Source organism: Poromitra crassiceps (genome assembly GCF_964638095.1).
Source record: "Poromitra crassiceps genome assembly, chromosome: 3".
Lineage (NCBI taxonomy): Eukaryota > Metazoa > Chordata > Actinopteri > Beryciformes > Melamphaidae > Poromitra > Poromitra crassiceps.
The window spans coordinates 89,261,518-89,275,022 of NC_139625.1; the positions used below are offsets into that span (position 1 = coordinate 89,261,518).

A 13,505-nucleotide genomic window follows, 5' to 3' on the forward strand; every position below is an offset into this window, starting at 1 on the left:
TCCCTCATACCTCATATCAACATTTCATGCTTACTCTGAATTTTAACCCCTCGAATGCCAGTTTACTGTACTTACAGTACTGTACTGTACTTGCTACGTTGCCTCCAGCGATGCTTGCAATAAAATCCACCAAAGCCTTAAAAAAAAACAGTCAAATCCTGGTCCGCTGACCTGACTGATTGGGACATCTTCAGTCCAGGTGTGGAGAGTGGCGCAGACGGCCTCGAGGAGGCGCAATCACGTCATACGTCAACTTCTGCGAGGACACACACACATCACCACCAAAACAGTCAAAATCCACAGCAACAACAAACCCTGGTTCACCAGACATTCAACTCCTACGCAACAAGAAGAGCACACTATACAACAGCGGTAATAAAGATCAATATAACATTGCAAATTCACAACTCAGATCAGCCATCAGGAAAGCAAAATCAGCATATGGAAAACACTTAGAAAATGAGGATTTTGCCTGAGACCCCTGTGTGGGTCGAAAGCTTGCAGTAGCTGTTTAAATTAAATATTGGAGCTGCTCCAGTGTGCGGGTATTTCTCTATATTTTCTATATTGTGCCTCTGTACCCAGCACCTGGCCTAACAAAAGGTTGGATGTGCACACAAACCTTCTATTGAACTCATCACTGTCTATGACATCATCTGTGATTTATGACATCATCGGTGATATGACATCACATAGTGGTGATCTGGCCACCAGACCGAGCCCTCTAGAATTGTATGACATCAGTAATTTATGAACTCATCTGTCTGTGGTAGTATAGTATCCGATGGTAGTAGCGTCCAATAAAGCAGGCACCACGGTAGACCGTTGGCACCGATATATCGTGCAACACTAGGACAACACAGCTTTGACAGCTTTCTCTACAGTGAGAAGCGTTTCTCCACTTCGTCTGCGACCATCTCAGCGATGGCGAGGGATGAGGTGGCCGCCGGCGAGGGAGCATTCAGCACATGGAGCACCCGGATGCCCACATCCCCGACGCCACCAGCAAACACAAAGTCATCTAGCAGCTTTCCGTCCCGGTCCAGAGCCTGAGCTCGGACTCCCGCCGGGCCCCTGAGCACATCACTCAGAGAGAGTTCAGGAATGTACTTCTGCAGGATTTTAACCTGTGCGCTAATGAAAACGCCTCTGTACATTTCCCCAACTCCATAAGAAAAGTTCTTCATCACCAGCCTCTGCAGGCCTCTGAAAGACAGTGCATCTACAACATCTCGGAGGTTGAAGTCATAAACTTTGTAACCTTCCCGTTTGAAGGCCAGGACGGCATTGGGGCCGAGCCAAACACTCCCATCCATACGTGGAGTGAAGTGAACTCCAAGGAAGGGGAACCGGGGGTCGGGCACCGGGTAGATGTTTCCCTTTACGAGGTAGTGTTTCTCTGGCTTCAGGACTAGGTAGTCTCCTCTGAAAGGCACAATCCGTGGCTCCCGGCTGCATCCAGATATCTGGGACAGGCGGTCTGAGTACAGGCCCCCGCAGGTCAGGACGTAGCGGCACCGCACCTCGTTGCCCTTTGTGTCTCTGATTGCTATTGGATACTTCATTCCTTCAGTGCTCTCGGCTTGGCTCTCCTTGGCCATGGTGATGTCATTCACCTCGTATTCCGTCACCACAGTGCCGCCCGCCTCTTCAAAGTCCTTACCGTATCTAAGAGCGACCATCCGCCAGTCCACAATGCCGGTGTAGGGCGAATCCAAGGCCATGATACCTTTGCAGTATGGCTCTCGCTCTCGGATTCCCTTGGCGTCGACGATGCTGAGGTCGCGCACATTGTTCTGCAGGCCCCGCTCGTGCAGAGCCTTCAGCCTGCCGATCTCCTCTGGCTCCACAGCAACAATAAGCTTTCCACATCTCTTGTAAGGGATGTCTTTCTTGTCACAGTACTCGTAGGCTAAAGTTGCTCCTCGAACACACAGACGGGCCTTCAGCGACCCCGGGGTGTAGTAGATCCCACTGTGAATGACTCCACTGTTGTGCCCACTCTGGTGCACAGACAGCTCTTTCTCCTTCTCCAGCAGGATGAAGCGGAGCGTGGGGTGTCTCAGGATGAGCTCTCTGGACGTGGCCAGGCCCACGATGCCGCCTCCTACCACGGCCACGTCATACGAGCTGTGGCGCTTTCTGCTCGGAACACTCTGCTGTTTTGGCTGCGCTGCAAAAACAGCCGCAAAAGAAGCGCGGCTCAACATCCGGGGCATTATCACAACGGTAACCAGGAGTCCAGTCTTCTATGCAATGTGCAACCATCTGGATATTTCCAAAATAACATTGTGACATCATCAGTGACATCATCAGTCATGTCATAGAGATTGCGACATCATCAGTGATGCTCTGCTCTTTCCCCCTGGACATGTCACAGTACTTTTGCCTCTTCAACTCTGAGATGAGAGCTCGTCACTGATGACAAAGGGCGGCATCACACAATCAATAAACAGAATTGAACGACATATAAAGCTTATAAAAACAAGCATATAGGAGGAAGAGAGCAGAGGGAGGGAGGAGAGAACAGAACAAGAAGACAGAAATTGTATACTCTAAGCTTAACCTGAACTACCTAGCAACCAAATAATCTAGCTAATCTACACCCTAACCTGCCATCCTACTCTAATCTAATCTAATCTGATTTTAACCTGAACTACCTAGCAACACAATAAGATAGTTAATCTACAGCTTTACCAGTGGTTCTTAAACCTTTTCACTTCAAGGACCCCTACACTGACAAATTAGACCATAGACCCCCATTAGCCCCTTTTGGGACATGTGTCATGTCACTGTAACTGAAGTAATCCATTACAAGTAACCCTCCCCACAGTCCCTTCTTTACCCTCCAGTCTTCTGCGTTTGTGCTGGAGCCATCACAGCGCTCCACAGCGCCCCTCTGGTTGGAAGCTATATAGGCCTATTGCAACAACAGACACAAATGCACTGAGGCGTTTGAGGAGCTCCGACATTGCGGTGCTGTTACCCCGTGTTTTTCTCCTTCTTCGTCTTCTCTGGGTTTTGCAGTAGGTGGTTAGTATCACCACACAGGTTGGTTAAGCAACTCTTTACATTGCATGGCAGTTGCACAGTTGAGGAGTTGGTTTGGTTTGGCTGGCTGTCAAGTAACAGGACAAAAATAGACAGGAACTTCAGATCTGGTTATGTATAGTCAAGTCAAGTTTATTTGTATAGCACATTTCATACACAGAGGCAATTCAAAGTGCTTCACATAAAATTATATATTTATTATATATATATATATATATTATAGTTTTATTTTAAAATAGTGGAGTGACTTTCACATTATTAACACAAAGAAAAAGTATAAGACTTTAAGGGCCATCGTCGTACGGCACTATCGTTTGCGCAGCTGTTTGCACACCTCTTATGCTATCTTCCCTGCGTCTTAAGCTATCGTCTACCTCCACCATCCAGTTTTGCGCTGGAATCTAAGCACAGACACAGGTGTAGGCGTGGCCCAGGTGTGTCGCTGCTAAATACTGGCCTTTGCGAGCCTCAAATGCTATCATCTGCCTCCCGCAAGTGTCATTTTGCACTCTGGCCAAGATACCAGCGCCAGGTTCCGAGCGTAAACACAGGTTTGGGCGTCGCCCATGCCAAACCAGGCGTTCCGGCGCAGTCTTAGGAAAAATGTCCTTGGGTGCTCTCAATTTTAACGCAACCTAATACCAGGTCTTAGTGCTAAAAACCCCACTGCGCTTGAGCGCACGCTTGGATACATTACGCATGGTATGGATGTCCCTCTCTCCAAAACCTCGCACACACGCACTCCCCCGCCTCTTCAGAATGCCACATTTATTTTCAACTATAGCCTATGCAGAAAAAAACCACACCTTGATTTGAAAATGAGAATTTGTTTGTCGCTCGTTGTTGGTTTTATTAGGCTACATAATTGCCGACCATACAGGTCTGTGGTGTTAGGTGTATAACAGTAGATTACTTTAGAGAAAGTTGTGCCGGCCAGTACAGTAACCTCTTTCCCTGCAATAGACCCTTCTCACGGGGGCCATTTTGTGTCGAAAAGGCAGGGTAAACACAGGTGCAAGCAAAACACTAATGAGGGTTTAAAACTTCCATGATTGGAAGTTGGAAACCCTCATTAGTGTTTTGCTTGCACCTGTGTTTATTCTGTCATTTCGACACAAAATGGCCCCCGTGAAAAGGGTCTATTACACGCATGCAAGACCAGCTTCTCCACAGCGTAGATGGCGTGACCGCAGTCAATTCATAGCTTTCAAGGGGCGTTACGTGCTGCCGGGAACGCCCACCTGACGGTAAAAAAAAAACTTGTTCATTCCGCTGCTCGCCGAGTCGACTAGTTTCTCACGCTGTTTGTTCAGCCAAAATGCGGATACCTGTTGTGCTATCGGTTGCACTAACCGACGAGGAGACACGCCTGGCTTGTGCTTTTACAGAATCCCGTCGGAGAAAGAAAACTCAGAAAGAGGAGGTTGTGGATTTGTGCGATTAGACGTGGTTCAGTCGCTGGGGAGGGCAAATGGCTTTTTTTTCTACCATCAAAGTACACACGTCTTTGCGGCCAACATTTCATCAAAGGTAAGCTCAAGTAACGTTACAATAATGATTAAAATACCCCGTTAATGTTACTTGAGCTTACCTTTGATGAAATGTTGGCCGTAAAGATGTGTGTACTTTGATGGTAGAAAAAAAGCCGTTTGCCCTCCCCAGCGACTGAACCACGTCTAATGATGACAGAAGGTCCTGAGTTCGATTCTCGCCTGGGACACTGTGAGCGCTGTGGTTGTGTTCCCCCCCATATCTTCAGTGCCTACTGCCCAGGGACCGGTTGCACCAACTGGTCTTACACTGGTCTTAAGCTAAGTTGGTCGTAACTTTACGACCTAACAGCTACGCCGGTTGCACCAAGACGACTTAAGCCTTATTTTCACTAAGACCAGGCGTAACTCCTACGCCTCGTCAGGAGGAGGCGTAGAGCCTGCCTGTAACAGAGATCTCCGCGGAGACCTTTTTGACCGTCATCGTCGTAACACCGCCAGTTCGCCGTCTTTGAAAGCACGACGTTATATTATAACTAACTAGTTAACCTAACCCGCCTTCCAAAATGTTGCCATTAGTTTTTTAGAAGTTAATACATAGAATTGGGAACGTTACATTCAATTTCATTCAGACTGACTCTGTCTGCTCAATAGCCGCCATTTTTCCCCCGGAGCGAGGGAGGATGGGAGGAGGGAGGGTGTTTTACAGTAGTGGCTGAGAGAGCGTAGTGGCACAGTGCTCCAAGCAGGTCGCGAGGCACATTTTTTGCAACATCATCCAATCAGGGTGCATTCCCTGGCAATTCACATGGACGCGCATTGCTACGACCAGCATAGTTAAGACCAGACATAAGTCCATGGTCTTAACTAAGACCGACGTAGGAGTTACGACCAGGCATAGTTAAGACCAGTTGGTGCAACCGGCCCCAGGTGGGGTATCTCGTCGTAAGGGCCTTTCTCTCTGTGTGGAGTTTGCATGTTCTCCCCGTGCTCCCCCAGGGGGTTCCTCCGTATATAACCCCCCCACTAAAAACATGCAGAAGATCAGATCGTCATCGTCATCCGACCAGTGACGACAACATCCGAAGTTGGTCCCCGGGCGCTGTACGAGAAAGCGACCACTGCTCCTGGCCTGCCCCTCGGAGGAAAGGACATGCCTGGATGGGTTAAATGCAGAGGACACTTTTCACCGGCCACCGTCAGCATGAGTGTGTTGTGGCCGCATGCATGTGTTGTGGTGTTCGTGTGACAATAAAAAGACGGTCCGTCCGTTGCGAGAGTTTTTGTTCAAATGGATCGTTCCATCAGCATCAATTTTTGTTAGTTTCTAATGGTTTATCTGAATCTGAACTGGTTCATCCTCCAATTCTCTCTCTATCTCTCCCCCTTTCTTGCTCTCCCCATCTCTCTTTTCTCTCTCGCCCTCTCTCTTTCTTTCTCTCTTTCTCTGTCCCTCTGCTTCCCACTCACTCAGCAAGAAAGAAGCTGCTGCCTGTCACAGACGCTGTGGCTTTTAACACATTCACTGCCAGCCATTTTTTTTTTACTGTAGGTAGCTTCTGCCAAGCCGTTTTTTGAGGATTCTGGCTCATTTTACAAGAGCCGAGGATAATTTTCTGCTTGGACTTTGTGAACACGAAGTTCACAAAAGTACTAATAGAATGTGTGCTTTCTCTGTCTAAAAGAGTTAGTTTGTAGAGTTAGTAGTTATGTAGATATTAGCCGTTGAGTACAGCATGGTTTCAGTGTCTGAGACAGGAAGCTGAGATAATCGCAGTTTTGTGAAATTCAATCAAACAGGCAGAACAGTCACTTTAACCATTTATTTTTGGCATCAGTGAGAGATCAGACATCTGAACAATATAGTTCTGAACACCCTCTCCCTTAAACTCCTCCCTCCGTGGGCGTGTCTGGTGGCGTTTGTCACAAGCCAGTTTCTCCTGCCTGTCTGAGCAGTGAGCAGCCTCCCTCTCTGGCGGCCCCTCGTCGGCGAGTGTGGCGAGTGTGGACTGTGGATGGGACTCAATCGTTTCTTGGATTTTCGGTTGAGAGCTTTGATGAAGCTTTGTGCGATTCTAGGCTTTATGCTGCCCACCCAATCTATTTTTGGAACCCCCCACCCTTGTGCGCCCGTGTGCAGCAGCGTGAAAGCGTTTTCGCCTACAGTAGGCTATGAGAATGAGGCTCGTTCGTTTCTGGGTTTTCGGAATGCGTGCGATTCTGGCCTTTCTGCGGGTGTTTCAAAGTGTGTTTCACCCATAATATATTATGCAAATTTGCAATCCCCCACGCCAGCACCGCTCTCCGCTCTCGGTGTGCTGCTCTGCTGGCGCGGCCGCTCTCGGCGAGTCTGGTGACTGATGGCCATGCCATTTCCTTGAGAATGGCTTTCTCCCGTGGCTGTTTTTGGTTGGCATTCTCTCTGTCGGGAGAGCACTGTCGCCACTTAGTTGGTCTGTAAAATAGATTATACTAATTCAATACTTCCAATATTTTTATAGGAGACGTGGGGGGCATTGATCCACGTAGCACCGTCAAAAAAATATATATATATTTTTTGACGAGTCAACTCGTCGTTGGCAGTGAACGGTTGGATTGTGTTTGACGACTCAACTCGTCATTGGCAGTGAACGTGTTAAGGGGGGTGGACATCAGGGGCGGTTCTAGGCCGTTTTTGGGTGGGCTTTAGCCCACCCAAAAATAGTCTCAGCCCACCCAAAAAAATAGAGGCAAAAAATTTTTTTTTTCCCCTCTCCAAATCCATGGTGGTCATTAGTAGCAGTTTCTGACTACACTCAATGCGCTGTGTGCGTGTTTCCCCCCCCCCCTCTATGTTCTTAGGGTGGGCTGAGACAAACATTTAGGGGGGTTCAGCCCACCCGAAAAGTTTCTAGAACCGCGGCTGCGCAGGCGCTCCCTCCTCCATCTATCTGCCTAATCCCACATCACTTCACACAGGTCACACACAGTACAGCAGCGAAGTGGTCCTCCACAGTCCACACAATCGTTCTCCCCACTCATGATCAATGAAACTGTGAGGTGAGCATTGAGCAGTCAGAGTCGTTAGTAGTTACTTAATTAGCGCATATTGATATGCAAATTAGCGCGTAACGTTGTTTCGTAGGCTAAACAAAAGAACTTGTGGCTGTGCCTGCCAGACAAACAGGTGGACTGGAGGAAGGTAGGTAGGCTACCATGGCACCAGCCAGCCATGTCATGCTAGCTCGCAGTAAAGTGGGTGTAAATGGATGCAATGTTTTTTGAGAAACATATGGGCATAAGTGACAAACATATTTTCAAACGGGTCCCTTGTTATCTGAATGAAATTAAGCCCTTCAGAATCGCAAGTGGCTGCTTTACACAGCCTGTCTGATGTGATGATGATGATAGCTTAACATGCGTGCATGGCATGCTATTCCCTTTTCTTTCCTTCTTTCCCTATTTTTGCACGCTGTGGTGGTGGTAGCCTACCAACTTCCAACCAGTCAGATCTTGTTTTTTCCCACAATAATTTCATAATACCATTTGTAATGCCACCGTTGTAGTGCTGTTGTTCAAAATTAAAGTACATTTTCTCAGATTTATTGGTGTCTTTCTAGTCACACAATTTAATAGTCAGTGTTTCCCATACACTGATCTATTTGTGGTGGTACACCCTACATAGATTTTGACCCCCACAAATACTGCCACATATTAATTTCAACTAGTTGACTGCAAACTCCTGCTTTAGTGCTTACAGTATATTATTATCTTGTCGGAATATTATTCCAGCCAATAAGTTAGGAAGTTCCCTTTTGATATAATTTTACTTTTGGTTTGCCTACAAAGCAAAATGTTACTTTACTTGAAACTCCCCTGAAGTGATTTTGGTATTATTTATGCAAGCATAATTCTACCATATAGAACCTGTATGCAGAATATATATAGTATATATAGGGAAACAATTATTTTTTCATCGGTGTAAAACCACAGAACGGTAAAGAAGATATTGATGTGTGTAGTTCTTCATAGATCTAGTCTCTTCATTTTGATCTCAAAGTGCGCCAGTTTGATCCATTTTTACTTGAAACTGTACAAAATTTTCTTCCGGGGGGGCATGCCCCCGGACCCACCTAGGGGTTCAGCGGTCCATGACCTTTGGGTGGGCTGAGCCCACCCAAAGCTCTGATGCTAAAACCGCCCCTGGTGGACATGATCTCACACTGTGAATACTGTTTTGGGCATATACGCCTATATGGAGGTTTGCACGAGATGATGCCAAGCGCAGCGGGCCGACACGCCCACAATTAGGGCTTTGCGCGGCGCTATTCCAGCGCTAAACGGGCGCAAACGCAAAATGACCGCCTTTGCGACGATACAGCCCTAAGAGAAGTCAAGTCAAGTTTATTTTTATAGCACATTTCATACACAGAGGCAATTCTAAGTGCTTCACATAAAATGGTTGACAGGAAAATAAAAGAATAGAAGAAGAGAATAACATGGACATTTAAAAGCATCACAACAAAACTTAAAAAAAAAATAAAAAAAAAGGGTATAAAAAGTGCATTAAGCAACAGGCGCAGCAGTTGCAAAAAGAGCTAAAAACTTATAGAGGAATAGACTATATAAGAAACATGACTAGACACACATATGATAGTGATTGAGAAATAGCTGTCAGCAGTTAAAAGCGACGGTAAACATAAAAGTCTTTAGTCTATTTTTAAAAATAAGTAAGGTTGGGGCAGATCTGAGGTTTTCAGGCAATTTATTCCAGCTAGCAGAAGCATAGTGGGTAAATGCGGCCTTCCCATGATTTGATTTGATCCTAGGGACAGTTAATAAGCTGGACCCTGCTGACCTAAGAGTTCTAGACGGTTCGTAGCGTGGGAGCAATTCAGCTATGTATTTAGGTTCTAGGCCATTAACACTTTGAGTGCCACGGCCCTTGGGCAAAAGGTTGCTTGCTGTGCCACATAGGCCGCAATGCATTTTAAAACAGTCATATAATTTCTTTAATAATTACTATGTAAACACTGAACACGCACAAATAACGATGAGACTCTCTTCTATCACCTGCAAAAAAAAGTTTATTGATCCCATTTTCCGTTCTTTAGTTATGAGCCGGAGAAGATAGCTTGATTGAACCAAAAACAGCCCTTGTTTTCTACGAGCTGAGATAATGAGCCTTTTGTGAAATTAAACATTTCAAGCACATCACTGACTCTGAAGCTAATTTTCTGATGTCTGGGTCTGTCTGGGTGAAGTGTATGCTGCTCTGCGTGCTCTGCGTGCCCCCCCCCCCCCCCCCCCCCCTCAACTGCACACGCCTCCTCCTGGGTGTGTCTTATGTGTCTGGTGGCTCTCTGCTGCTGCACACACAGTGAATGGTGCGCGACATCCAGCTTTTTGGTTCCGCGTGTGTTTGTCACGGGCCACAATGCTTCCAGTTGAGAATAATAAGACTGATTATGCGAATGTGCTGTCGCAGGTTGCTGTTGCTATCGGACACGGAGGTGCTCAGTTGTGACAGCGGATGCAGCTGCTGCGGGCACAGGCACTGACGTTTGGCTTCATGCATGTCGATGCATACGGACGGATGCGATGCGATTTCCTTTTTCCCCAGCGACTTCTTCTGTGTGTTTGGCTACACTTTCTCTTATCAGGAGAGTGCTGTCGCCACCTAATGGGGTTTGTAAAATAGGTTATAGACCTCCAATAGCTACAATATTGTAAGAGGCGATGTAAGAAGCTTAGATCGACACCCCCCCGTCAAAAAAACAATTTGGAGTTACTGACGCCATTTGGCGTCGCTGGCAGCCTACGGTAAATTTCTAATGACGCCATATGGCGTCGCTGGCACTCAATGTGTTAAGTGATTTATAGACTAATAACAGTATTTTAAAATCTATTCTATGACACACTGGCAACCAGTGTAAGGACTTAAGAACTGGAGTGATATGATCAGCTTTCTTAGTCTTCGTTAGAACTCTAGCAGCAGCATTCTGAATGAGCTGAAGTTGCCTAAGTTCTTTTTTGGAGAGACCAGAGAAAAGGCTATTGCAGTAGTCTAACCTACTGTAGATGAAGGCGTGAATTAGTTTTTCTAGATCCTGTCTGGACATGTAGCCCCTAATTCTTGCTATATTTTTAAGATGATAAAAAGCTGATTTTCTGATTGACTTAATGTGGGAGTTAAAGTTGAGATCGGAATCAATAATAACGCCAAGATTTTTGACTTGATCCTTAGGCTTCAGGGATCGAGACTCAAGGCATGCAGTGATTTTAAGCCTTTGTTCTTTGGGACCAAAGACGATCACCTCTGTTTTGTCTTTGTTTAGCTGTAGGAAATTCTGGTACATCCAGTTATTTATTTGATCAATGCACTGGCACAATAATTCTATGGGAGCATAGTCAGCTGAGGAAAGAGTTATATACAACTGAGTGTCGTCTGCGTAGTTATGATAGGCTACTTTGTTTTTTTGCATAATTAGGCCTAGAGGGAGCATACTGTATAAAGGTTGAAGAGAACGGGCCCCATAATGGATCCTTGAGGCACTCCACAAGTCATCCTAGTTAGGTCAGATGTGTAATTGCCAATGGAGACGAAGTACTTCCTGTCTTGAAGATAGGACCTGAACCACTGGAGGACCGTACCCGAAAGCCCAACCCAGTTTTCCAGTCTGTCCAATAAAATTGAGTGGTCAACAGTGTCAAATGCAGCGCTAAGATCCAGTAGCACTAGAATCGAATTTTTGCCTGAGTCTGTGTTCATCCTAATGTCATTTATGACTTTAGTAAGCGCGGTTTCAATGGTGAATTTTCATGTGCTATAATAAATAATTCAATATGTTTTAAAGTTTCAACATACATTAACATATTCAATGCACAACACAGTAACAAACCCTGATAAACTGAGTTTTACAAAGATACAGCATCTTGGTCTGAAAACAGAAATTGAGACTGTGCTGTGAACAATGCAAATATCTCAGGAAGAGCTTCTCGCCTTTTCCTCATCTCAAGAGGAAACAAGGAACAGGATCAGATAGTCAAGCATAAAAAGACATTGATTTCTACAAACAATTCTACAAACGGTTAGGAAGTGCATTTCATCAGATTTGACTTTTGACAGTGAAGAAAGAAACAAGACGGAGTCTAATGACGGGCCATAGCACGCTGCACGCCCAAGAGTTATCTGACTCGGTGGGGGCTTGGTCAATGCTCTGTCAGTGGGGCTCCAAGCAGTTTCAGGGGAGACTCAGTGAATGGAAGTGAACAAATATGACATTAGTCTCAGAATTTGAAAAACCCGCAGGTTCAGGCTTTAGTGGCTGAATTACGAACAAGTTATCCAATTTATAACCTCAGCATCACTGATGATGTTAACTCACAATGTCTATGAGCTCATCAGTAGATATATGACATCATCAGTGATTTATGACATCACTGATTATGTCAGTGACGATGTCACAATCTCTATGATACGTGACATCATCAGTTCACTGGATATGTCATTGGGACATCATCGGTGATTATTGTTGGCGCTGGTTAGCCTCCCTGCCTCCCTACAACCCTGCTATATCTGCCTGAGGGCACACACCAAAAGATAGCGAGGCGATATGGAGCAGAAACGCTGCCAGGACGCTGTCAGAAATGCGCTTCTGGGGCCATATTACAGAAACTTACAAATCCTATCCTGTTTGGTAGCCATGGTAATTAGACTGAATTTTAAAAGTACCCTCCCAACACTGCTGATATATGACATTATAGTAGTGACCTGGCCACCAGGTGGAGCCGTCTAGACTAGAGCTCTTTCTAAACATGTAGTGAACTGAAGATATCCAGACATCACTCGGATGGGCTTTGTATACACACAATTGTCCGTTGTGAACACATTCTCGCGAACACAGGTCTTACCACCCAAGTCTAACAGGCTCATGTCCTGAGTGAGCGAGTGGGCGTGTGCTTATGAGCCAACAAACAAACATGTGCGTATGTTGCACTTGTGACAACGAGCATTATCAGCATCAAGTATAACCAAAGCTACTTAAAGGTCCATTCCGTAACTTCTGACTCTTACTGACACCGGTGGCCGTTAGAGTAACTGCAGGCATGTGCTCGAGCTGGCACCCATGGCTGGCACGCGTGCACCGTACTCGCATGCGCCCAGCAGCTGCCTGGCTAAAACAATGACAGCAGAGGTGGTGTTGGTTGCTTTGTAATGTTAGGTGATAAAATTCACTTGAAAACTGCAACCTGGACAATTTATCGGACAGATGAGCCTCGAGACGGCCAGGAAGGATTCTGGATGAATTAGCTTCTTATTGTGGCATGTTTGTTTGGTCAGGTTTTGGCCGGGGAAGTGGATACTAACGTTAGTATGAGCCAGGAGCTAACTGCCCGCTTCCCCTATAGTATTATTATAGTAGCCTATAGACTGTACTTGACCTATACAGTATGCCTGGGGCTGATGTGAGCTGGACGCGACCAAATGGAACAGAGACTTGATCTGTTACTGCAGTAAACAATGTCCCATAAGCATAACGGTAGTAACGTTAGGCATATATATGCGACTGTTACATTATCAACATAAGATGGTAACATTATTAGCGGAGCTTCTGGGTGGTAAATCCATTAGCTATAGCCGCGTTAGCAAGCAAGCTAAAGTTATGTGGCCAGCCAAAGTCACATCATCACAGCAGCTAATACAACAAGCTAACGTAATGTAAGCCACAGGGATGCCACACCGTTAGACTGTGGTTTTATAAATAATAACCCTCCCCTCCACAATGCCCATTTTGTATGCAGATGTAGGTTGTACTGTAGGCCTATGTAGGGCCTTTGCTCCGACTAGGTTGCATATAAAAGTGCTACAGAATAACAAATGTTAATTTAAGTGAGATGTGACATGTCACGCTCCAGCCTCCAGTAAAGTAAAACTGAGACGAAAAAGACGAAAGGTGACAAAACATTGTCGTAAATTGAAAT

At 45.8% G+C, this 13,505-nt stretch overlaps 1 pseudogene across 1 annotated transcript; it reads right to left on the bottom strand.

The window, feature by feature from the left end:
- Positions 1 to 878: 878 nt before the first annotated feature.
- Positions 879 to 2,219, bottom strand: LOC310773972 (L-2-hydroxyglutarate dehydrogenase, mitochondrial pseudogene; annotated as a pseudogene). Its single transcript has one exon. The product of its transcript is annotated as an L-2-hydroxyglutarate dehydrogenase, mitochondrial pseudogene (transcript).
- Positions 2,220 to 13,505: the final 11,286 nt, after the last annotated feature.